We start from the raw sequence: 26,160 nt of genomic DNA, 5'->3' as shown, positions 1-26,160 counted from the left end.
TAGTGTAGTGATTTCCAACCAGTGTGCCACAGGACACTACTGTGCTGTGAAGACCGCCCCCCCCCCCCCCCCCCACCCCCCCCACCGCCCCCCAAGTCTGCCACAAAAAAAAGATATGCTTCAGAATTCACGTAATTAAACTAAAACTAACATTAGTCTTCAGCTCTGTGGTTGGCATCTCCGAGACCCCACAAATCTTGGATATGCGCCAGCTGGGCAAGAGCCGTACGTGCGTGGTTTAGATTTTTTATGTTGGTCAGACCCAAGCAGATGACCAACGGTTCCTGAAGCTGAAGACAAAGGCCCCCGTGCGCCTGCACAAAACGGAAAACTCAAAAAGGGTGCAAAAACCCTGGGAGAAGCGAGAGGCAGGGAGAGGTTAAAAATACAACCGGGGAGAGGACAGGGAGAAGTTACAACAAAGTTCCCAGTAAGGGAAGAAGACAGAGAAAATAGGTGTGCCTCAAAATATTTTATAGTATAGAGGTGTGCTATGACATATAAAAGGTTGGGAACCACTGCTGTAGAGTGATGCACGATCAATCACTACTGAAGCGAGATTGTAGTCCAATTGAAGGCTTTAATGAACAAGTAGTTACCCCAGCAGCTCCGGTACAGAATGACTGCTGTGGGTGAAACACAGGCTCTTATGCTCCGCCTGCTGGGCGGAACCAGCAGGCAGGTTCTACCACTCATACTACAGTATAAGGTACATCCCACCTAGATACCGCGATACCCCTAATATAGCCTACCACATAGAGTATCGCCCAGACTGTAACCTCCATTGCAATCATGAAATAATGAAAAGTGCCGTTGTTCATTTCACTGCGCAAAATCTCTGAAAAGTTTACACTTTGTTAAATGAACTATAACTGAGTTTTAACTTTAATGTTACTGCGGCACGGGGGCACACTGCTGCCTCACAGCGCCAGGGACCCTGGTTCAGTTCTGGACTCGGTTGAGTGTGTGAAGCTTGTACATTCTCCCCATGTCTGCCTGGGTTTCCTCCGGGTGCTCCGGTTTCCTCTCACAGTCCAAAGATGTGCAGGCTAGGTGGATTGGCCATGATAAATTGCCACTCAGTGTTCAAAAAGGTTAGGTGAGGTTACGGGGATAGGGTTGGGGCATAGACCTCGGGAGGTTTTTTTCAAGGATTGGTGCAGACTCGATGGGCTGACTGGCCTCCTTCTGCACTGTAGAGATTCGATAATTCTCAACATCTTTACTCATCCTGAAAAGGTAATTTTATATGTAGATTCTCCATAATGATAACAAAGTTTGCATTACTCAAAAATAATTTATATTTTTTGAAGCTTGCTCATCTTTATTTTAGTTTTTATCAGAATTCAATCATAATCGTTTATTTTTCTATCCAAAACTTTAAATTAAAAGTGAAAGATATTCAGTGCTTTTAACTTCTCATTTGCTGTGTGTGAATGCGTCAATGTGACTGGTTCTTTATCAGCTTGCTGACATGACGACTGCTGCACGACAAGACATCTCCTTGACTTGGCGTCAGCCTCAAACTGCAATTGGAAAAGAGGAAAAACACGCCACACATATCACCGAGTATTTGTGGGAAGTTTTCTTCAATTCCAGCAGCGAGCGCCCTTGCTTCACTGCTGACCACAAAATCCAGGCCAGAACTAAATGTTACTCCCCGCGTCTCTTTCCAAACAATATCAGTTAAGAGGCCCTTCAACCACTTTCTGCAGGAAGCAACCTGTGTCCTTGATGAAATGTGAGAAAGCCAACTCATAGCTCTTGGCTTTTTCCCATACAGAAGTAGAGTGAGCAAAGAGCGTGTTACACTTTTACCTAGCTTCAGAACTGCCAATCAAAACAGACTCCTCCTGCTCAGCTGAAGTCTGTTGCTGGCCCTTCGCCCAAATCCCAAGATGCAGCAGTGCTGTGGGATGGGTAAATGTCACCCCAGTTAATAGAGAACTCACTGCTCCAGTACCTTCAAAAGCCTTGTATAATAGGAAATGAAATGGTCTGTAAATATGAACAGATCACAGCCAGTGGCCCGTATTAATGGTTCCTATCAGCTGGGTGGGTCTTGAGCCTTTTCTCACTCTGTCGAACAAAATGACAAGAGCCTATCCCTTCCCTATGGGGAGGTTGTGATAACTGCATGTTTCGTCAATTATAATTAGACATCACAGAAGAAAAGTCATTCAAAATCACACAACTTAACTAATTGTGAGCCATTATTGTTGAAGTCCTGGTTTATGCGTTTTCCATACAGGTAGGCTGGATGGAAGGGGGGAGGGGGGGGGGCAGAGGGGCAGGATGCAGGGAAGTCACAGGATTACACTGGAAATGCGTTACAGAAACTGCCCATTCAGCCCAACCAATCCATTCTGGTGTTTATGCTCAACTCAAGTTTCCTCCCATCGTTTCTCATCTAAATCAATCATCGCGACCCTTGATTCCCTTCCCTCTCTGATGTTCGCTTCCCCTTACAGACGATTCACTTCAAGCACTCTCTGTGGTAGTGGGCTCCACATTCTCACCACTCTGAGTAAAGATGTTTCTTCAGAATTTCCTCGCGGATTTCTTGGTGACTATCTTATATTGATAGCCTCGAGGTATGCTCTTCCCTACAAGAGGAAGCATTCTCCCTGTATCCACTCTATCAAAATCTTTCATAGTTTAAAGACCTCCAGTCCTTTCTTTTCCAAGTATACTGGTACTGTACTGTCCTTGTAAATTTTCTCTGCACCCTTTCTAGTGTATCTGTATCTTTTTTATAATATGGTGATCAGAACTCGCATTACTTTTAAATGTGATCTAACCAAGGTTCAATACATGTTTAACTTGGCTTCCCTACTTTTCAATTCTATCCCTCTGAGAAATAAAACCCAGTGCTTGGCTTACCTTTTTTATGGCCTGACTAACCTGTGCCACCACCTTTAGTGACTGATGTTTTTGTACTCCAAGATCCCTTTGCTCCTCACTCCCATTTAGACTTCACCCTTCCAGGAACAGGAGACCTCCCTGTTCTCCTGTCTAAAATACACAACCTCACATTCATCTGTGTTGAACTTCATTACCCAATTATTGCCCATTCTGCAAATGTCCTCATGTAATCTGTTGCTGTCCTCACGACTGACGAGCCGCTGCCACCTCCCTCCCCAATTTAGACTCATCTTCAAACTTAGGAATTGTGCATTTGATTCCAAAGTGCAAGTTGCTGATATAAATTTGTCCTGTATCTGGGTGGCATGGAGGGACAGTGGTTAGCACTGCTGCCTCATAGCGCTGGCGACCCAGGTTCAATTCCGACCTTGGGTGACTGTCTGTTTGGAGTTTGCACCTTCACTCACCCCCTGTCTGCATGGGTTTCCTCCAGGTGCTCCACCTTTCTCAGATGACCCTTTGACAAAGGGTCACCTGGACTCGAAACGTTAGCCCTTTTCTCTCCCTACAGATGCTGCCAGACCTGCTGAGATTTTCCAGCATTTTCTCTTTGGTTTCAGATTCCAGCATCCGCAGTAATTTGCTTTTACCAAGACTAAATAATTGTTTAATATTTCTGCCACCTCTCAGTCATTAATTATGGTATTCTCCAGTATATCCCTTAATGATCCTTTTCCCATCTCAGCCTTCCTTTTTTATTGATGTGTATGTAAACTAGTTTATGTTCCTTCATAATTTAATGTCATAGTTCTGCTTTGCCTTACTAATTTGTTTGACCTTTTCTTTGTGTTCTCTCTTACCCTGAACTCGTCTGCTGCCTATGGATATGATTTACGCCTTTTTCCGAATCCTCAGTTGTTCCCTTACATCTTTATTGATCTATGGAGTGCCACTAATATTTAGTTTTCTCTTTTTAGCAGAATATATTTTTCCTGCACTGTGAATACCCGTTTAATTGTTTCCCATTCTTGTTCCATATTGTTGTTTGCCAATACAATTGTCCATTTTATTTTCCAACGTTTTATTCTCAACCCCTCCAAAATCAGCTTTGCACCAACATTTTAACTTTTTTTTTGTCATACATATGTCTTTATCTTCACCTTAAAGGATATTATGTTATGGCTCTACTGGCCAGATTCTCCCTTACTTTTACTTCTCTTATCTACTCTTGTTCGTTCTCCAGGACTGGATCCAAAAGCAAACCTTCCCTTGTTTGCCTTTTTCTGTATTGGTTAGAAAGGAGTCTGATGTACCATCAATTGGACTCAAGACACGATTAGGATCCAAACTGTGGGTTTAATCAGCTAGTTGTTAGCCCGGTGGTCGACTACAGAGTAAGGCCGACCGCCGGGAACTCTGGGTACTTATACCCCGCCTCGGAGGCAGGGTCTACTTGCCTCTCGACCAATTGGTGAGCAGTCACATGGCTAGTCCCAGCCAATCAGATGAGAGGCACATGACCAGCCAGAGCCAATGGGAAACCCATGCTCTGCACCAATGGCAGTGCTCACATTCATACCACCACAGAGTCCTGTGCACATTGTGGGAACGCCATTCCCCGAGTCCGTTTACCTGCTTCTTCTGTCGAGCTAATGTCAGGGTAATTGAAATGCCCTCTGATAATTCTATGGGCTTGATTCTTCCGCCCCGCCCACCGCAAGGACGCCACGGGCGAGAGGCGGACAATGGAGAACTCCATTGACCTTGGGCGGGATTCTCCGGTCGCCGGGTGGACGCTGCCGGAGAATCCTGCCCTCTAGGTTCAAAACCCGCCCCAGGACATAGGCACAAAAATGAAGGCTGATGCTGAAGTACTGAGGGAGCCATTTTTAGGATGAGATGTTAAACTGAGACACTGCAGCGTCAGTCATAGCCTCTTGGCCCTGCTGCACAGATGCTCCCTCACTCAGGGAGACCAAGGATGCTGAAGATGATGATGGATGTCATGAGGGTGGCACCCTTATCCTTCTCGGTGACATCCCCCTCCGGAAAGCTGGAGGACAGCATCAGCTGTATCAGCACCACTAACCACTCCATGTTACATAGTGCAGCATGCATCCTTTGTCATGAGCAGTTCTTGCTTGCATTCCAAGTGATGCTGTGTATGACGCCACTCTTTCACAGGTCACACACAATCACAGAATTTACAGTGCAGAAGGAGACCACTCGGCCCATCGAGTTTGCACCGGCTCTTGGAAAGAGCACCCTACCCGAGGTCAACACCTCCACCCTATCCCCATAACCCAGTAACCCCACCCAAGACTAAGGGCAATTTTGGACACTAAGGGCAATTTAGCATGGCCAATCCACCTAACCTGCACATCTTTGGACTGTGGGAGGAAACCGGAGCACCCGGAGGAAACCCACGCACACACGGGGAGGATGTGCAGACTCCACACAGACAGTGCCCCAAGCCGGGAATCGAACCTGGGACCCTGGAGCTGTAAAGCAATTGCGCTATCCACACTGCTACCGTGTTGCCGTGGAGGAAGAAGGAAAGGACACTCTACCTAGACCGGTAGACGTGCTCCCACCTGTCAGTCACCTTAGGCAGTGCAGGAGGAGACCCTGTAATCAAGGCCCTCAGCCATTGTCCCCCATATGATCTGGTGAACTGCTCCATCCTCTGTCCATGATCCTGCACTGCCTAAGGTGACTGACAGGTGGGAGCACATCTACTGGTCTAGGTAGAGTGTCCTTTCCTTCTTCCTCCACGGGTAACTGTCCACAGGAGGCACCTCCTCAAGCACACTCATGCAGTGGTCCTCACCTAGTACCAGTCTATCTAAATGTGCATGAGGCCCCTCCAGGTTGAGTGCGATTCCGCCACCGTTTTTCTGTGTGCTGCTGGTGTTCCACACGGTGCCGGTTCTGGCCCCTCACCTGTAGCGGAATCGGTGTGGGTTTGCCGCCGATTTTTCTGACATGGAACTCCACGGATCCTCCGTTGGCGTCAGCACTTAGCCTCGGGAACGGAGAATCCAGCCCCCTGTATAATCAGCTCTTTTACCACTAACCTGATGTAGAAGGTACGCGGAACATCTCCCGACTGATTACTGAGGCCAAATGGAAGAAATATTCTATTAACATTGAAAACTACAAAAGCAAATGATATTGAATAAATGACCAGGAATTTGGATTCACCTTATTCTTCCATTTAGAATGAAGAGCAATGACAAAGGGCTTTTACTATTGCCCCTAAACAAGGCCATTCAGCCCTCACAGGAGATACTGTCAGTCAAATTTTCTCATAAAGAAATATTAGAATAGGTAAAAAAAAAGCCTGGACGAAAAGATAGGTTTTGAGAAGAGAGGTAGAAAGGAGGACGGATCAAGCCTAGGACCTGACGGTGGATCTCCTAGGTTCTGGTAGCACTGTACATCACTTCATTTGTTCTGCTATGGTTAATGATACTCTCCAAATGACTCCATCAAGAAACAAGATAACTGTCTTTGTCATTTTCTAAGCCTTCCATTACTCTACATGTAATTCTCATATCGAAATAACAGGAAATAGGATGTAAAACGTTTATCTGAAGTATGTTTTCATGTTTACAGGATGTTTACAATTGTAGTTTAACCATTTGTGTGACCCTGTGTAAGGAGGGCAAAGCCAACAGTGTTGTGGCTGCTGGGACTCCTGCTCAAGCCATTTAAATGCATCCAATCTGAGCTCTAAAGGCTACATTACAATAACACACTTACTGAAATGTTTTGATGGATAAAGGTTAAATGTTATAATGTTAGCCAAAAGCATTTTGTTGTGCGCAATATGACCAGACTAGCATATTTCATGCTCTCACTATCAATACTCTGGTAAATAGCAAATAATTATGATTAGCTTATCCTTTTGTTTCTACCTATTTTTGCTCCATCACACAAGCAATTAACTTACCTCGAGGCAAAGTGATTTTATACTGACCCAGTGTCATTGTTGGAATCTGCAACTTCCTCAATCTTTGTAGTTCTCGTTATTTCGTCCCTCCCACTCACAGACACTATTGTAACCACTCCCAAAGGAAGGAGTCCACATCTGATTGGATGATAAGCAGAAGGTCTACTGAAGAATCCTTCAGTCAAGTCCTTACAAGTTAGAGAGTCCAATGCAAATTGTTAGCTTGATTCAGGGTATATTCTTAATGCTTAATTTTTAACAAGGGCGGCACGGTAGCACAGTGGTTAGCACTGCTGCTTCACAGCGTCAGGGTCCCGGGTTTGATTCCAGGCTTGGGTCACTCTCTGTGCGGAGTCTGCACGTTCTCCCCATGTCTGCGTGGGTTTCCTCCGGGTGCTCTGATTTCCTCCCACAAGTCCTGAAAGACGGGCTGTTAGGTGAATTGGACATTCTGAATTCTCTCTCTGTGTACCTGAACAGGTGCCGGAGTGTGGCGGCTAGGGGCTTTTCACAATAACTTCATTGTAGTGTTAATGTAAGCCTACTTGTGACACTAATAAAGATTATTATTATTATTTATAATGCAAGTCGGAACTGCATGAAAAATAATTCAAATCAGTTAACTGATCTGGTAAATGGCAGTGCCACAGGTTGATGTTCTATCGTGCTGTCCATAGAACCATAAGGTGGAGGAGTTTCTTCATCTGAGGGAGATGCAGTGAGTACCGGTGACTCACATTTGGGGCGGGGAGGGGGGTGGAATTGGTGTCTACTTCAGTCTCCCATGTTTGATCTGTAATGCATTGCACACGCACACATTTTGAAAGACCTGAATATGGAAAGAAGACTTTGAAAAAGTTTTGGGATTAATAGCAGATACCTGAATTTTGATGTAAAGCAATTGAGAAGGATAGGGTACTTAAGTGAACAGAATTCGTACGACTTTGCAAACCACAGGTTATACAGTGCTGCGCATTCAGTTAAATGATGGTCACCGCAATGCCAAAAAGATATTCTGGGAAAATTCACTCAGATGTCTGTCGCAATGCCAGCAGGAGACTGGTGGATATCCCGGAAAATAGTGTAAATGGCATATATGCCATTTTAGTAGGTTTCATCAATCTCCAGAGTACTTCCAGAAGGCGTTTGATAAGGTGCCACATAAAAGACTGGTCCAGAAGGTGAGGTCACTGGGGATTGGGGATAAAGTGCTAGATTGGATGGAGGGTTGGCTGACTGTCAGAAAGCAGAGAGTCGGGACGAATGGCTCTTTCTCTGGCTGGCGAATTGTAACTAGCGGGGTGCCGCAGGGATCAGTCCTCGGACCTTAACTGTTTACAATTTATATAAATGATCTGCAAGCAGGGAGAGAGTGTAACATCGCAGATGATACTAAAATAGGTGGCAAAGCAGGCAATAAAGTGGAGATACAGATTTTACAGGCGGATAGAGATAGGCTGGGAGATTGGGCCAAAATTTGGCAGATGCTGGTTAATGTAAATAAGTGTGAGGTTATCCATTTTGGGTGAAAAAATCGTCAGGTAAATTATTATCTAAATGGAAAGCAGATTCAAAATGCGTCTGGGCAGAGGGATCTGGATGTCTTTGTTCATGAATCGCACAAAGTCTGTCTGCAGGTACAGCATGTAATAAAAAAGGCAAATGGAATATGAGCATTTATTGCAAAAGGACTGGATTAAAATAGTAGAGCAGTGTTGTTGCAATTGTATAGGGTGTTTGTGAGGCCACATTTGGAGTATTGTGTCCAGTTTTGTTCTCCTTATTTGAGGAAGGATGGGGTGTCACTCGAGGCAGTTCAGAGGAGGTTCAGCAGATTGATTCCGGGGATGAAGGGCTTGACGTATGATGAGAGATTTAACAGTTTGGCCTTATATTCGTTGGAGTTTAGAAAGATGAGAGGGAATGTGATCGAGGTGTATAAAATACTAAAAGGGATCGATAAAGTAAATGTAGACAAAATGTTCCCCCTTGTGGGGCAATCTAGAATGAGAGGTCACGATATAGGTTGAGAGGCGGTTGATTTAGAACTGAGATGAGGAGGAACTACTTCTCGCAGAGAGTGGTGAATTTGTAGAACTCGCTGCCCCACAGTGCGGGGGACTCTGAGGCATTAAATAGTTTCAAGAAACAGATGTATTTCTGATTTTTAAAATGGGCCACAGTTGTGGAGGTGGATTTGAGACCAGGAAGAGATCAGCCATGATCTGATTGAATGGCGGAGCAGGCTCGAAGGGCAGCACGGTAGCATTGTGGATAGTATAATCGCTTCACAGCTCCAGGGTCCCAGGTTCGATTCCCGGCTTGGGTCACTGTCTGTGCGGAGTCTGCACATCCTCCCCGTGTGTGCATGGGTTTCCTCCGGGTGCTCCGGTTTCCTCCCACAGTCCAAAGATGTGCAGGTTAGGTGGATTGGCCATGATAAATTGCCCTTAGTGTCCAGGATTGCCCTTAGTGTTGGGTGGGGTTACTGGGTTATGGGGATAGGGTGGAGGTGTTGACCTCGGGTAGGGTGCTCTTTCCAAGAGCCGGTGCAGACTCGATGGGCCGAGTGGCCTCCTTCTGCACTGTAAATTCTATGAAATTCTATGAAGGGCTGAATTGCCTGCTGCTGCTCCTAATTCCTATGTTCCTATGTTCCTATCTCCTGCCTGAGTGACAGAGGAACATCAGGACGGTCCTCACTGACTTTCCAGGCAATACTTGCAAACAGAAAGCGTACAGAACCGAGCAACAAAACTGTAAAATGAGTGGGCTTTGAGAAAGATTGTAGAGGGTTACGTTTTACAGTCCATAAGGAAAGTGGTGAAGAGACCTTCATTAAAGTACATAATATATTCACTATTAGAAATGGGTAAAGCAAACCCAGAGTATTATTTCAAAGCAAACTACAAATGTAGGAACAGAAAATGTATTTGTTTTATTCATTCAATTGATGTGGGTTCTGCCGGCTAGGCCAGCAATTTCTGTCCATCCCTGATCTCGCTAAAACATATAAGATCCTGACGGGATTGATCGGGTGGATATTTTTTCTTGTGGGAGAGAATAGAACCAGGGGACATAGTTTAAGAATAAATGTTTACTGTCTAAGAGAGGGATCAGGAAATCTATTTTCTCTGCAAGCCATTGGTGTGTGGAGTTCTCTTCTCTTCCTCCCCCCTCTCAGAAAGCAGCGGACTCTGGGTCATTGAATTTATTAAAGGCAGAGTTAGACCGGTGTTTGATAGACAAAGGAGTCAAGGTTATAGGGGGCAACATGGAGTTGAGACCACAGCTAGGTCAGTATTATCATATTGAATGGTGGAGCAGGCTCAAATCACCAACTCCCGCTCCAAAGTTCTCCTATGTTCCTATGGACCTCCCAAGGAGTCTGTGGCTTGAAGCATTCATGATGCACCAACAGTTCACAGTGGAAGATAAATAGTAATATTGAGAGATATGGGTCCAGATGTGGTCATTAGCACTTCTGTGCAATCTCCAGAATTTATGGAACAGGCCAACAAGGCACATTATTAATGTTTACATGTGATTTATTTAACGTAACATGTCACTGTACAGACTTATCATGCACTGCATACAAGGTTGCAATGTTCTTCACGTAAGTGATGTCTCCATTGCAAAGAACAGGTCGGGAAGTTTCCTGAAAGTGGTCTTTGAGGATCTACTTGTGATTTTCCTGGCTGGCAGCCTACTTTGTCCTATTCTGACTGGGGAGGGAAGCGGACCTCATGCTTTGAATGCTGCTCCTACTAGCCGGAAGCTTTCAGAATGTCTCCCTGTGCTTTTCCACGTGTATTCATAACCAGCATTGGACTGTGGGCCACAAAGTCCAACGTTTATCAAAGGGAAACCTTTGCTCCAACTGTGCTTGCCTGAGGTCTTGCTTGTAGATGCTAATGACGTTGCAGGCTGCTCAATATCAGTCTACAGAGCAGCCTGTTCCTGCGGCATGAAATTGTCCAATTAGGTGTCAGGATCTGTAATTCTATCCAGATAAGCTTGCACTCACTCTCCCATGGAATGAGACTGTTCACTGGCCTAAATCGCTGGCTTTGAAAGCAGACCAAGGCAAGCCAGCAGCGCGGTTCAATTCCCGTAACAGCCTCCCCGAACAGGCGCCGGAATGTGGCGACTAGGGTTTTCACAGTAACTTCATTTGAAGCCTACTCGTGACAATAAGCGATTTTCATTTCATTTTTCATTTCAACTGAATTGCTCCTCAGTTAACGCTTGTGAAGGTTCATGTTTCAATGGTGTTTCCGAGAGGTCAGAATTACAAAGCAACTCAGCAGGGTTCATGGCTGTGCTGTGGGCAGCGCAGTAACAACCAGTGCTTCTTCAAAGGAGACACAGAGTAACTACATGGGCATTGCCACATATGTTGCTTTAATGCTATGTTCCACACAGTGTAGCACAAAGCACTAGTTTGAATGAAATGTCATTTGGCCGAGGGGAGCAAAGGGTACGTATGTGGTACCCGGCCAGGGAGAACGAAATGCAAAATTGCTGGCTGCAGATACAAAAGTATAGTAAATGTTGTATATGTATGTGGAAAGCCACAATGATCTTTCTCTGTTGAATGTAGGCATCTGTTGTAATACGACAGTACCTCGAATGTATAAAACATCTTTAGAAAACCATCCCAGAAGCATAACAAAATCATGATGTCTATCTTGTCCACTCCACGCTCGACTGACACACTAGTGTGTCTTTCAGTGGAGTTAATGGTCGATTTGGTCGCAATTTGTTTGAAACTAGTTTTCAAAATGAATTTTTAGTTGTGACAATTTTTTTTTATTCATTTGAGGGATGGGGACATCACTGAGCAAGGATCAGCATTCATTCCTCTTGAGATGGTGGTGGCGAGCATCTTTTTGAACCACTACAGTCCAGGTACACCCACGGTGCTGTTGGGTTGCACTTTAACCTGGTGTTGTAAGACTTCTTACTGTGCTCACCCCAGTCCAATGTCGGCATCTCCACATCATTACTTTCAGTACTACAACTCCAGCTGCTCCTTCACATTTGAAGCAAGCTGCACTGTCTATAAAAAGGGTCTCCGATCTCATTCTATGACCAAGTATTAATGTAGTCGGGGCAACTTAAATGGGACCGTTCATGAAGTATTTCAAGAGGTTCTTTTTTTCCATTGAAATTAATTCCCAGTTCCTGTCATAGCGTTGGCTAGGTGCTGCTTGCAGCAGCTGCACCAGTCCGGGCACCAGAAATTGTGGCTGACGCTCTTGGCATGAGCTCGCTTCAAACCTGACACTAATTATTTCAAAGTTTACTTTTTTTGTTTCCTATATTAACCGTTTTCCCTCGCCAGGGCAGGTCGTTAATGCTGTTGCCATCCATCCCAGTAAGAGCTACAGTTTAAATTGTGTGAGCCGAACTATATCAACTTCTACCCCAATCAGAAACGCCTTGCTCCCGCTTGGCTAAGCATTCATGGAAGTAGCCTGAGGCGGGCAGGTTTGAGTGGCAGGCAGCTGCAAGACCTGTACTTGATGCCTGCAGGTTACAGGTCAAATGGCTCCTCTCTATGGTCACAATTTAATCAAAGTACCTGGGTTAAACAGTTGGTATCTCTTTCCCATCAGAATGTGTTCATCAAACGTGCGAGATTAAATCACGGAACATGTCTTTTTCAAACTATTTTAAATTTCATAAACACAGCATTTGAAGAAAAAAACTGGTGTAATTATTAAGTTGAATAAGAACATAAATTGCTGCAAAAACACAGATCTAGCTGGCAAAAGCTCAAATCTGAAAAATGGATAAGTTAGTGGTTCGGGTGCAGACAATTTGTCAGAATGGTGAGGGCTTGTTCTTAAATTTATACCCACAATATTAAAGCCCAGAATCTGCTGAAAAGATAGCAGCATGTGAGTGATAACCTCCTTCCCTCCATCGTTTCTTTCTTTTTGCAAAACTTATTCGCAGCTAATTTGACAGTCCTTGCTGTTTAAATCTCATTATTCTAAAAAATGCACTGTTTACCCCATTGTTCACCAACATCAAGTCCCCTGTTTCCTTCTGTTATCAGCTCATGCTTGCAGCTACTGGCCAGGCAAAAACATTTTGAGCTGAACGGTGCAGGTAAATGTCCAACTGTGTATGTTATGAAATGACCCAGTGGAGCAAACCTGGGCCATATTTTACAGCTTTTCAGAAACTAGCACAGTTGCTCCAGTATTTGTACTTTTTATCTCCATTCAAAATAGTCCTGCCATAACTACCATAATTTGCTTTGAGTAAATACAATTAGAACTACAGGGATCAAGTGACGCTACTTGTGAGAGGCCTAACTGCCTCAATCCTCCTCTTTTTTGCTTATTCATTTCACAGGCCTCACTGGCTAGGCCAGCATTTATTGGCTATCCCTATTTGCCCTTGGGAAGGTGGTGATGGTAGTCACTTTGAACCACTGCAGGCCATGTGGTGGAGATGCACCCACAGTGGCGTACTAGAGAGGGAGCTCCAGGAATTTGATCCAGCGACAGTGAAGGAACAACGGTATATTTCCAAGTCAGGCTGTTATGTGTCTTAGAGGGGAACTTGCAGTTGGAGGCGTTCCCATGCATCTGCTGCCCTTGTTCTTCTAAGTAGTAGAGGTCACATATATGTAAGGTGCTGTTGACGAGTTGTGTACGATACACATTGCGGCCATTGTGCTTCAGTAGTGGAGGGAGCGCATGTTAAAGAATGTTTAATGCTCAGGGTGCCAATCATGTGGGCTGCTTTTCTGATGACCAACATTGCAAGCCACTTGGTTAATTTGGTTGGTCTTCCAACAATCTATCTGGAGAGCGTTCCGCTCAGAAGGAATGCATTTGGAAGAAACTGAATTTGAACCCTCTTTCAAAGTGACTTTTGCGATACTTGTTTTTTTTTTTCCCCTCTACAATCATTACATCAATCCTTTTGCTATAAGAGTACCATTTAATAAGTCTTTTTGTAACAGTTCTGTTATTTTCTTTGAAGATGGTTGTCTTTATGTGCACATAAATGAAAATACTGTGAAGTAGCACAGTCTAGTGAAAGCATGATTTCCAGTTTTGAAGCAAGGGAAAGATCAAAGGATCCCACATTAAAGGACTTGCCCTATAAAGTGGTAGGAATTCCAGACTGCACAGTTACCAAATTCCTCCTGCCCAATTGCCAGTGATGATGATACGGATGGAACAAAGCTATCTGACTCTGAAAGATCATGGATAAGGGAGGGCTGTGCATTATTGATTGATAACAAGATCTTCTAAAGTCTTGTAATCATGTTCCATGTGAAATTCCATGCACTCCGCCATGAAACTATAATGGAACACTGCGAGCAATTTTAACTATGTGGGAACCAATGTCAATTCAAAACTGGCTTCACGCCTTTATGAGTATGAAAATTGCTGGCTATGCATTTGCTTACTACGTCACAACAGTGATTACACTTCAAAAGTACTTCATCAGCTATAAAGCTGTTTGGGACATTGAGGTAGTGAATATATAAATGCAACTCCTTCTTTCTTTTAACCGGTTACACAGTGGCATGGATGCAGAGTGTTTAGCACTGCTGCCTCACAGCACCAGGGACCCAGGTTCAATTCCAGCCTTGGGTGACTGTCTGTGTGGAGCTTGCATTTTCTCCCCGTGTCTGCATGGGTTTCCCCTGAGTGCTCCAGTATCCTCCCACAGTCCAAAGATGTGCAGTTTAGGTGCATTGGGCATGCTAAAGTGCCCGTTAGTGTCCAACAAAGTACAGGCTCGGTGGATTGGTTAGGGGCATAGGGCGGGGGAGTGCCACGGGTGGAGTGATCGTTCGGAGGGTCGGTGCAGACTCAAATGGGCCAAATGGCCTCCTTCAGCACTGTAGGGATATTATGGATTCTATTCTATGGATCTGTACAACATAACTGCAATTCTACATTCTTGGAAAGCATATACAATCTACTGCTCTTCAAAAGCATTCCATTCCTAAGAAACTCTAAGAAATTCGCTCCCCAGATCGCTCTGCCACTCTTTGCTCCTTTATGACATTCCTGCAAGCCGGCATCTTTGACCAAAATCCTAATATTTGCCCATGTGGCTCAATGTCACGTTTTCTTTGATAACTCTCCTGCAAATTGTATAGGAACATGTAACTCCAGTAAAGGTAGTGTATACCCCCAATTGTTGCAGTAGCAAAAACATCATTTCCACTTCTCCAACCCCGAGGTGATCAAGTGGAACATCAACCTAGTTTTGGTTTGGACTTTTCCAAACATTCCAGCCGAGGAAATGAAGAGTACCAGTAAAACACGCCCCAATTGCTCTTGTCTCCATTACAATGGAGTTCCAATGTTACTGGTGCCAGTATTACCGATTGTTACTGAGATTTGAAAAGTTTGAGCTGGGTTTTCCTTCAGTGGCAAAACACAACAACCTTATAAACCACATCATTATAACAAGTGTTGTGCAGGATCCTCTAACACTGATATCACGAATGGATTATAACACTTCTACTACGACTGTTGTTTCTATTGCATTTATTGTTCAAGATGATTTGATTTTTTTTAAAGGACATTAATCAACTTCAGGCATTGTTGAACTCAGATCATGCAGCATCTTCTGCACGGTGAATCAGAGAAATGTCAACCTAACTCATGACAGGAGACTTCCATCTGTAGATATTACAATTGAATTCCCTCTGTCGAGCGAAAAGTTCTTTTTTGGCACTTCAATAGCATTTATCCTTTGAGAAATGAATAATCAAAGTTAAAAGACTGGAAGCTGGCAGAAGTAACGTTTCCATGCCGATAGCTTCTGGTAAACAAATTCCTGCGTTGTGTTTGCCCTTGTACGTTGCTGCCAATCCTGGTGCATTAACAGAGTGAGAGTTTTCCGATCGTAAACAATGGCAGACATGACCAGTAAACTGACTGCCTCAAAGAATCTCGTTGCAAAGATCATGGTTAGAGAACACTGTGGAAATAATTCAAAAAGATAGTCACAATATGAGACATGTAGATGGCACAGAATGCTGAAAATCTATCACTGCAATATGTGCCAGAAGCTTTGCTTTCATTGTCACTCGAGATTTTTTTTTGTCAGCACAATGTTTGGACCTTTCTTCCTTCCTGCAGAAAATGTCGCGGATGAAGCGAATTATTTTGGTGAAAAGGTGAAAGCAAGCACTAAATGGATACTCTGCTGATAAGACACGCCAGTTTTAGCATGTTATTTTAGTCCTAATTATTGATGCTGATTGCGATAAATTGATCTTCCCTGGAGGTGCTAAAACAGAGACACCTGCAGGTTTAGCACTCAGGTGCTGATTAGATGCAACTTTCATGAAGCAATGAGCCTCACTCACTCCACTTTGATTGAAGTTGTGGAAAGATTTGGCTGACATCCAGCCTCAGGTTTCAGGATGATTTTTGGGCTGAGCGCTGGAGGTCCTGGTGGAGGCGGTCCGGAGGGGATGCAACCCATCTTGCACACCTGTTACCTCATTCAGCAGCTGGTGCTGCCCTGCCTGGTCTTTTATTCTCTTCCCAATCCTACGGCAGGCCACTGGGAACTGTGCAAGATGCCCATGACCAAGCCCTGTCTTTCTCCTGGTGACTCCAATGAAGTAGAGGAACAAAGAACTCTTGATCGTTTCCAGAATAAAAGTTGATAGATTGTTGAAGTCTTGACAAAGTGTCCCAGAAAGTTACCTAATGTGTTTCAGAAGTCCCCTCCAGTATTAAATGAACAATAAGTGATGCACCACTCTTAGTTAAGCATAAACATCTCAGATATTGTTGCTTACTAAGGTCCAGGTGGAGAATTTCTCTCCAAGTATCTTGGATGAATACAGTCTTCTCCTGAGACCTCTTCTTCCTCTTCTAGCAGTTTGTCCTGCTCTGTGTGACCTCTGCCTATTCTCCCAATCATGGTATTTTCAAAGGGGAATGCCTGCTGGTACACTGGGCACAACTGTTTTTTTGCAGAGGCTTTGAAGTCAAGCAAGAAAGTTCCTCAGCATATGCCATAACACTCCCATAGATTTATTCAATTTGAAGCAATTATAGAAATTATAGAAAAAACATGTAGCTATGTAACAACAGCCGGCAAAAAAATCAACTAGCAACCAACCTCTTCAAATAGCTTATAAGAATATAAGAACTAGGAGCAGGAGTAGGCCATCTGGCCCCTCGGGCCTGCTCCGCCATTCAATAAGATCATGGCTGATCTTTTGTGGACTCAGCTCCACTTTCCGGCCCGAACACCATAACCCTTAATCCCTTTAATCTTCAAAAAACTATCTATCTTTACCTTAAAAACATTTAATGAAGGAGCCTCAACTGCTTCACTGGGCATAAGAATGGGTGCGTCCTCCTACTGCTTAATGTGTGTTCAGCTGTGTGAGGTGAAGAGAAGCTATCAGATGAAGCATTGAGCTCCAAACTGACACAGTTGGCATCAGGTCAGTGTTACACACTAATTGATGTCACCTGCCTGCTCGGCTGTATGGTGCTAACACCCTGAAATGTGCACACACATCATCATAATTTTAGTCCTTAAATGGCACAAATAGCACCAAAACAACATGCCTTTACTTAGCCCAAGTTATCACACTTAGGGTGGCTTGGGGTGGCACAGTGGTTAGCACTGCTGCCTCACAGCTCCAGGGACCCGGGTTCAATTCCGGCCTCAGGTGACTGTGAGGAGTCTGCACGTTCTCCCCATGTGTGCGTGGGTTTCCTCCGTGTGCTCAGGTTTCCTCCCACAGTCCAGAGATGTGCAGGTTAGGTGGATTGGCCACGATCAATTGCCCCTTTAGAGTCCCAAAGGTTAGCTGGGGTTACTGGGTTACATGGATCGAATGGAAGCGTGGGCTTAAGTGGGGTGTTCTTTCGAAGGGCTGGTGCAGACCCGATGGGCTGAATTACCTCCTTCTGCTCTGTACACTCTCTGATTCTAAGAGGTGATGTACCATTAAGTAGTGCTCAGAATACCTGAGAAGTCTAGTTAACTGCCAATTAGCAGGTCACTGTTGAGGGGGGCTGATGTGAGAATACTGTAGAGCCTCTTGAGTAAGAACTAACTGGCAAATAAAGTGGCAATCAGCTTAATGATCCTCCAAGCAGTTGTTTCCAGTACACGCTTCAATGTTTCACCATGGTGGCAGCATACGCTGAATGAGGACAAAACGAGCATTATAATTTAAGATCCCATCTTGCCAACCTTGGAGACTTGTTAGTGCCCAATGTATTTGAGGGTGATCCCTCTACAAAGGCAATAGACTCTCCTTTTCTTCAACCAACGAGACAAACACTTGACTTTGTACTATTATAAGACCTGTCGTCGCGACAAGTGATAAACCATCAATTGAACGCGAGACGAGTTGCTGTTGTCAAAAGTTAGGCTTTAATAAGCTAGAAGTTAGCCCTGCGGGTGACTACAGTAAATGGACGACCGCCGGGCGTTCTGACTATTTATACCTCGGTATGGAGGTGTGGTTAACTCAGCCTCTCGACCAATCGGAGAGCCGTCACATGACTGGTCTCAACCAATCGGTCGAGAGGCACATGACCGACCAGGGCCAATGGTAAGCCGGTGTTCTGCACCAATGGCAGACAGCTATGCAAATCAAACCACCGAAACAAGTTAATGCATTGCTCTCTCCTCTAGTTTCACTCCAACACACTGTGATTCTTTGTGTATTGAAATGACATGATAATTTAGATTTATTGTCATGTGCACTGAGGTACAGTGAAAAGTATTGTTCTGCTACAGTCCAGGCAGATTGTTCCGTACATGAAAAACATAGGACATACAATAAATACACAATGTAAATACATAGACATCGGGTGAAACATGCGGCGTGCTGTGCTACACAGTAGAGAAAATGCGTGGAGAGATCAGTTCAGTCCATAAGAGGGTCATTCAGGAGTCTGGCAATGGTGGGGAAGAAGCTGCTTTTGAATTGGTTCGTTCATGTCTCAAATATTTGTATCTTCTGCCCGATGGGAGAGAGATTAACCCATGTGGGAGAGATGATTGATTATGCAGCGGGAGGTGCAGACAGAGTCAACGGATGGAAAGCCGGTTCAGGTGATGGACTGGGCTGTGTTCACGACTCTCTGTAGTTTCATACGGACTTGGGTCTTGGGCTGAGCTGTGACGCAGTCAGATAGGGTGAAGTCACACATAGAGTCACGCATAATGTTAATGGTGAAGTTGAAGCATGTAGAATCACACATACACACCTGTACCAATACTGTTACATTGGGAATGTGATAAAATTATCCTTAACAGAGTCCTATCCATCATCAACATGACAATAGTTCACAACTATTCATTCCACATCTTAAGTCCAGAACTCTATTCTAGCCTCTTGTGCATTTCTCCCTTGATTCTGACTCATCAGTGGCAACTGTCCAGGCACGATGGGTGGGATTCTCCCATCCCGCGTCAGAGTGTCCACACCGTCATAAACGGTTCATGTTTTACGACGGCGTGAACGGGCCGCTGCCAGGAGTAATTCTGGCCCCTACAGGGGGCCAGCACAGCACTGGAGTGGTTCACGCTGCTCCAGCTGCCGATCCCGCTGCGAACTGTGTGCCGCGGGATCCACGCATACGCAGTGGCTCCGGTGCCAACGTGCGCATGCGCTGTGGCTTCCTTCAACGCGGCGGCCCCGAAGCAACATGGCGCAGGGCTACAGGGGCCGGCGAGGAGGAAAGGAGGCTGCCAGCCAGAGAGGCCGGCCCGCCGATCGGTGGGCCCCGATCGCGGGCCAGGCCGCATCGGAGGCTCTCCCCTGGGGTCGGAGTCCCCTCTCCCCCCCCCACAGGCCGTTCCCCCCCCGACCCTTCCACACAGAGTTCCCGCCGGCTGCGAGCAGGTGTGAACGGCGCCAGCGGGACTCAGCGTTTTCACTACGGCCGCTCGGCCCATCATGGGCCAAGAATCGGCGGGCTAGCCGTGTAGAGTGGCCCACGACCGGCGCCGCACCAAACTCGCCGGCGCCAATGGTGCCGATTCTCCGCAATCGCGTGCCGGCTTTGGGGCGGCATGGCCCGGAAGCGTGGATTTTCCGGCCCGGTCCCGGGCTGAGAGAATCCCGCCCCATGTTTCCCTCCCGAAACAAGCACTACTGACCCACCCCACTCCTCTAAGCCACTAATTAAAACCATTCCCTTTGATCAAACTTTGAGTCAACTCTCCTAATATCCCAGTTTTCTCAGCATCTATTTTTGTCTGTCTGCAAAACTGTGCAGTGCCTTGGGACATTTTTCTGTATTAAAGGTGCTGCATAACTGCAAAATGTTTTTGTTATATAGACTGGCACTCCACTGGAGTAATAAGGTGCACCGTTGGACATTTGAGGACTCATTTGCTTTTCCAGTGGACATTCAAGCTTGTGTTTGCATGACCAACATTTTTCCCTTACTCAATACCATTAAAAAAAGATTAACTAGTGACTATTCTTATTGCTTTTTGCTGAAGGTTAAGTGCAAAATGGCTACCACGATTCAACATAACATACACTGCCTGTCAAAGTAATTTGAGAGGGGAGAATAAAACAGTATAAGAATGGAAGTTTATTATTTTTAATCCATCATCACGGCCTTACCTGAAGACTTACTGGGTTTGTTTCATCAATCCCAACCTCCGTTTAATGTTTACAACTGTTGCAGAATCACACAGAGAAGATATACTTCATATTTAATAATTTGTCAATTGAGCACATATTCACGAAAATTATAATTTTGTTTTTTGAGAAAATAGGAGTATAAAAATTATATTTTTTCTAAGTACAGATCTACTTCCGTCTTAGAATGATTGAAATGTGGGCGGCTCATGGCGCAGTGGTTAGCACTGGGACTACGGCGCTGAGGACCCGGGTTCAAATCCCGACTCTGGGTCACTGTCCGTGTGGAGTTTGTATTCTCCCCGTGTCTGTCCTCACTACCCAAAGATGTGCAGGTTAGGTGGATTGGCCATGCTAAATTGCCTCTTAATTGGAAAAAAAAAATTGAGTACTCTAAATTTCTATTAAAAAAATGATTGAAATGTTGACCTTAATAAATTCACCTATAGTCCAATGTTCAAAATGTTTACCTCGTTTGAAACCATGAAGTGTTGATTTTATCCTGGAAATGTCTGACTTTCAAGTGTAACTCCACAATAGGTGCAAGAATTGGACAATGGTATTGCATATAAATTGTGATGGAGCTATAAGTCTGTGACAAATCTGTACAATAATGGGCCTGGGTCCCAATCCAGGCCCCACTGACACTCGCACCTTCCATTTGGATCACCAAAGGTTTCAATGGGATGAGCATATTTGTTACAACCTGGCTGCTTATCCATTACCACTAATGACAATCCCACAATCCTGTGGGAGTATGAGCTTCCCCAATGAGGGGGGAGGAGAAATCATTAGCAGACTCCCTGCATAAATAGAGCTGGCCAGTTTGGAACCAGCAGAGAGAGAGGAGTGAGCAGCAAGGGAAGTTGCTGCTGCTGCTGCTGCTGCTGCTGCTGCTGCTGCTGCTGCTGCTGCTGCTGCTGCTGCTGCTGCTGCTGCTGCTGCTGCTGCTGCTGCTGCTGCTGCTGCTGCTGAATATATATGTTGTTGTAAATAAATGTTATTTCTTTGTATCCTGAAAACTCGTGCTGGATTCTTCGTGGCCCTCACAAAAATATTCAAACTACTGGCAGGTTTAACTTGGTGCCTTACATTTGACAATGCATTTCACTTATTTCACACAATACATGCAACAGGAAAAGTGATGCCTTGAGTTTCTAAACTAAACGCACTCTCATTGCATGATCAGGCACTGCATTGTGCACTTTCAGATGCCACTGCAAATTAATTGGGAAGGTTGCAACTTCCTGATGTGCACAGCCGGGAGGCAGGGCTTCTCATTGCTCGTCAAACTTGGCAATTGTTTCCATCTGTTAATTTATATCATAAAATGAAACAATAGCCCCTCTTGATTAGAAAGCTGTACCCTCTCCTTCATATAATTTTATGGTGAAGACATAGAAAATAGAACATAGAACAGTACAGCACAGAACAGGCCCTTCAGCCCTCAATGTTGTGCCGAGCCATGATCACCCTACACTAACCCACGTATCCACCCTATACCCGTAACCCAACAACCCCCCCCTTAACCTTACTTTTGTTAGGACACTACGGTCAATTTAGCATGGCCAATCCACCTAACCCGCACATCTTTGGACTGTGGGAGGAAACCGGAGCACCCGGAGGAAACCCACGCACACAGGGGGAGGACGTGCAGACTACACACAGACAGTGACCCAGCCGGGAATCGAACCTGGGACCCTGGAGCTGTGAGGCATTTATGCTAACCACCATGCTACCCTGCTGCCCCTTTCGTACATCGTACAATTTAACCTAAATGAGTACATCAAACCATCCTGTGTATTCAAATTAAGATGGCTGCATAATGTATGTGTATATGTTTCAGGACATATCTCAAAATATCACACAATATCTCATTAACTAAAGAAAGGGCAGCACGATGGCATAATGGTTAGCACTGCAGCTTCACGGCGCTGAGGTCCCAAGTTCGATCCCAGTTCTGGGTCACTGCCCACATTTCTGGGGCTGATTTAGCACAGTGGGCTAAATAGCTGGCTTGTAAAGCAGACCAAGGCCAGCAGCGCGGGTTCAATTCCCGTAACAGCCTCCCCGAACAGGCGCCGGAATGTGGCGACTCGGGGCTTTTCATAGTAACTTCATTTGAAGCCTACTTGTGACAATAAGCGATTTTCATTTTCGTGTGGAGTTTGCACATTCTCACCGTGTTTGCAAGGGTTTTGCCCCCACAACCCAAAGATGTGCAGGGTAGGTGGATGGACCACGCTAAATTGCCCCTTAATTGGAAAAAATGAATTGAGTACTCTAAATTTATTTAAAAATCAAAGAAACAGACTCCACCACATGGTGCTGATTTTTCCAGGTAGTGTTTGTTTTGAGATGCCAAGAAATAAGAACCACATTGCAACACCGATGTTCGAAGCACAAAAGAGTACTGATTAGACAATGCCAAGCTTGAAAGACTGTAGACAGTAGGAGAAATTTACTGTTCTTACTGCTGCACCAATCTTCAACTAATTTGTAATGATCTACTTGGAATTCACATCACAATTGCTGGGCAATAAATAGGATACATGAATTCCCGATAGCGGATATATATTCAGTAACCATCAGGCTTTAATCACGTTGAAGTGACTTCATGAGCTTTTCTATGTTTCCTCTTCACACACTGGTGAGTAGGTTATTTGGCATACAGCAATATTGCATAGCAGCAGTAGACGTGTGACCTGAGGCTACTTACTGGGCCTGCCCAAGTGGTGCACAAGATTGCCAATGCGTGTGCAGCCTATGCTGCGGCCTGATTTCACTTTGCCTCTATCAACCTAGGAAGGCACCCCCATCCCCCCACCCTTTCCCCCCACCATAACAAACGATTAAAGAGGTATCACTTGCTATTCATGTAACCATCGACATGTCTGATAACTCAATTATTCTGTTGTCCTTTTTTCTCCTGTTTACACGGAACGCAGATTTTAACTGAAGTATCCCTGCACGAGCTAGATTCTCCAAGATCATATTAAATTTGGGGGCAGCAGGGTAGCATGGTGGTTAGCATAAATGCTTCACAGCTCCAGGGTCCCAGGTTCGATTCCCGGCTGGGTCACTGTCTGTGCGGAGTCTGCACGTCCTCCCCGTGTGTGCGTGGGTTTCCTCCGGGTGCTCCGGTTTCCTCCCACAGTCCAAAGATGTGCGGGTTAGGTGGATTGGCCATGCTAAATTGCCCGTAGTGTCCTAATAAAAGTAAGGTTAAGGGGGGGGGGTTGTTGGGTTATGGGTATAGGGTGGATACGTGGGTTTGAGTGGGGTGATCATGGCTCGGCACAACATAGAACATAGAACAGTACAGCACAGAACAGGCCCTTCGGCCCTCAATGTTGTGCCGAGCAATGACCACCCTACTCAAACCCACGTATCCACCCTATACCCGTAACCCAACAAACCCCCCCCCCACCACACTAACCTTACACTACGGGCAATTTAGCATGGCCAATCCACCTAACCCACACATCTTTGGACTGTGGGAGGAAACCGGAGCACCCGGAGGAAACCCACGCACACACGGGGAGGACGTGCAGACTCCACACAGACAGTGACCCAGCCGGGAATCGAACCTGGGACCCTGGAGCTGTGAAGCATTTATGCTAACCACCATGCTACCGTGCTGCCTAACATTGAGGGCCGAAGGGCCTGTTCTGTGCTGTACTGTTCTATGTTCTATGTAAATTTGTGAACATGAAAAAGTATTTAAATGAAAGGTGTGTCAAAGCTGAAAATTTGCTGTTTTTTCTGGGAAAAGACATTGAAGTAAAGAGAAGAGGTCAATGATGCACTATCAATTACTCAAAGACGAGTAGGATGTAATCGAGGCTTTATTACACTGACATGTGTGGCCTCCTACAGCAGCTGACGAAATGGCTGCTGTACGGGGAGCACACATATTTATACTCTGCCTACTGGGCGGAGCCAGCAGGCAGGGGTCTACCTGTTGTACAGGGGCCTTACCGTAAAGCACCTATAACAACATTCTCCATATACAATATATACATCAGTGTTAAAAATGAGTCTGGCAGGGGTGGTGGAGAACTATATACAGGAAATTGTGTTTTAAAAGTACAGATAGAATTATAAATTCAGGCGGTCCGGTGCCTTAATCTGTCGTTGAGAGCGCCGTAGTGCTGGTGGCAACTCCGCGGCGGCTTGGTCTTCGGAGATTCCGGGAGCGTGTCGAAATCCTCTTCATCCCTCGGTGTGGGCAAGGGGAGGGCGGAGTGTCCTGGAGCGGGAGCTGCGGTGGGGTGCGCCGGGGGAAGAGAGGGTGGCACCGGGTCGGAGGGGGGGGTGTGTGTGGGGAACCAGCTGGTGCCAGGTCCCTGAGGGAGACTGTGTCTTGGCGGCCGTCGGGGTACGCTATGTAAGCGTACTGCGGGTTGGCGTGAAGTAGCTGTACCCTCTCAACCAACAGGTTGGATACGTGGGTTTGAGTAGGGTGATCATGGCTCGGCACAACATCGAGGGCCAAAGGGCCTGTTCTGTGCTGTACTGTTCTATGTTCTATGTAGGTCCGCCTTGTGGAGGCGAACGTGTTTACGGAGGAGAACGGGTCCTGGAGCTGCCAGCCACATTGGAAGCGATACCCCGGAGGTGGACTTCCTAGGGAAGGCAAAGAGACGTTCATGGGGGTTTCATTAGTCGCGGTGCACAGGAGCGACCGAATGGAGTGAAGGGCGTTGGGGAGGACCTCCTGCCAGCGGGAGGCCGGGAGATTTCTGGATCATAGGGCCAGCTGGACGGCCCTCCAAACCGTCCCGTTCTCCCTCTCTACCTGCCCGTTTCCCCGGGGGTTGTAGCTGGTCGTCATGCTAGAGGCAATGCCCCTATTGAGCAGGTACTGGCGCAGCTCATCGCTCATGAATGAGGATCCCCGGTCGCTGTGGACGTAGACGGGGAAACCGAACAGAGCGAAGATGGTGTTGAGGGCTTTGATAACGGTGGCAGACGTCATGTCGGGGCATGGGACGGCAAAGGGGAATCGGGAATATTCATCGACCACACTAAGGAAGTACGTGTTTCGGTCGGTGGAGGGGAGGGGCCCTTTGAAGTCCAAGCTGAGGCATTCAAAGGGGCGGGAGGACTTCACCAGGTGCGCACGGTCTGGCCGGTAGAAGTGCAGTTTACACTCCGCGCAGACCTGGCGGTCTCTGGTGATAGCCCTGACTTCCTTGATGGAGTAGGGCAGATTGCGGGCCTTGATGAAATGGTAAAAACGGGTGACTCCTGGGTGACAGAGGTTGTCGTGCAGGGTGCGGAGTTGGTCCACTTGTGCGCTGGCACATGTACCTCGGGATAGGGCATTGGGGGGCTCGTTGAGCTTACCGGGGCAATACAGAATCTCGTAATTGTAGGTGGAGAGCTCGATCCTCCACCTCAAGATTTTATCATTTTTGATCTTGCCCCGCTGTGTGTTGTTAAACATGAAGGCAACCGACCGTTGGTCAGTGAGGAGAGTGAATCTCCTGCCAGCCAGGCAATGCCTCCAATGCTGCATAGCTTCAACGATGGCTTGGGCCTCCTTTTCGACAGAAGTGCCGAATTTCGGAGGCATGGAGGGCGCGGAAAAAGAATGCCACGGGCCTGCCTGCCTGGTTGAGGATGGCGGCCAGAGCGACGTCTGATGCATCGCTCTCCACTTGGAATGGTAACGTCTCGTCGACCGCGTGCATCGCGGCCT

General features: G+C 45.9%; 1 long non-coding RNA gene across 3 annotated transcripts in view; it reads right to left on the bottom strand.

Moving 5' to 3' along the window:
- Nucleotides 1-26,160, bottom strand: part of LOC119978070 — a 100,319-nt gene that overhangs the window by 51,161 nt on the left and 22,998 nt on the right. For 2 of the 3 annotated variants that reach the window (XR_005463368.1, XR_005463369.1), the window contains one exon: nt 15,553-15,790. The exons of the other annotated variant lie outside the window; for it this stretch is intronic. This is a non-coding gene — a long non-coding RNA (uncharacterized LOC119978070). Of the gene's footprint in view, nt 1-15,552; nt 15,791-26,160 lie in introns of those variants that run through there. 3 annotated transcript variants of the gene reach the window in all.

Source organism: Scyliorhinus canicula, chromosome 15 (assembly GCF_902713615.1).
Source record: "Scyliorhinus canicula chromosome 15, sScyCan1.1, whole genome shotgun sequence".
Taxonomy (NCBI): Eukaryota; Metazoa; Chordata; class Chondrichthyes; order Carcharhiniformes; family Scyliorhinidae; genus Scyliorhinus; species Scyliorhinus canicula.
Note: the sequence above shows the minus strand (reverse complement) of the source record. Positions and strands in the feature narration are given on the sequence as shown.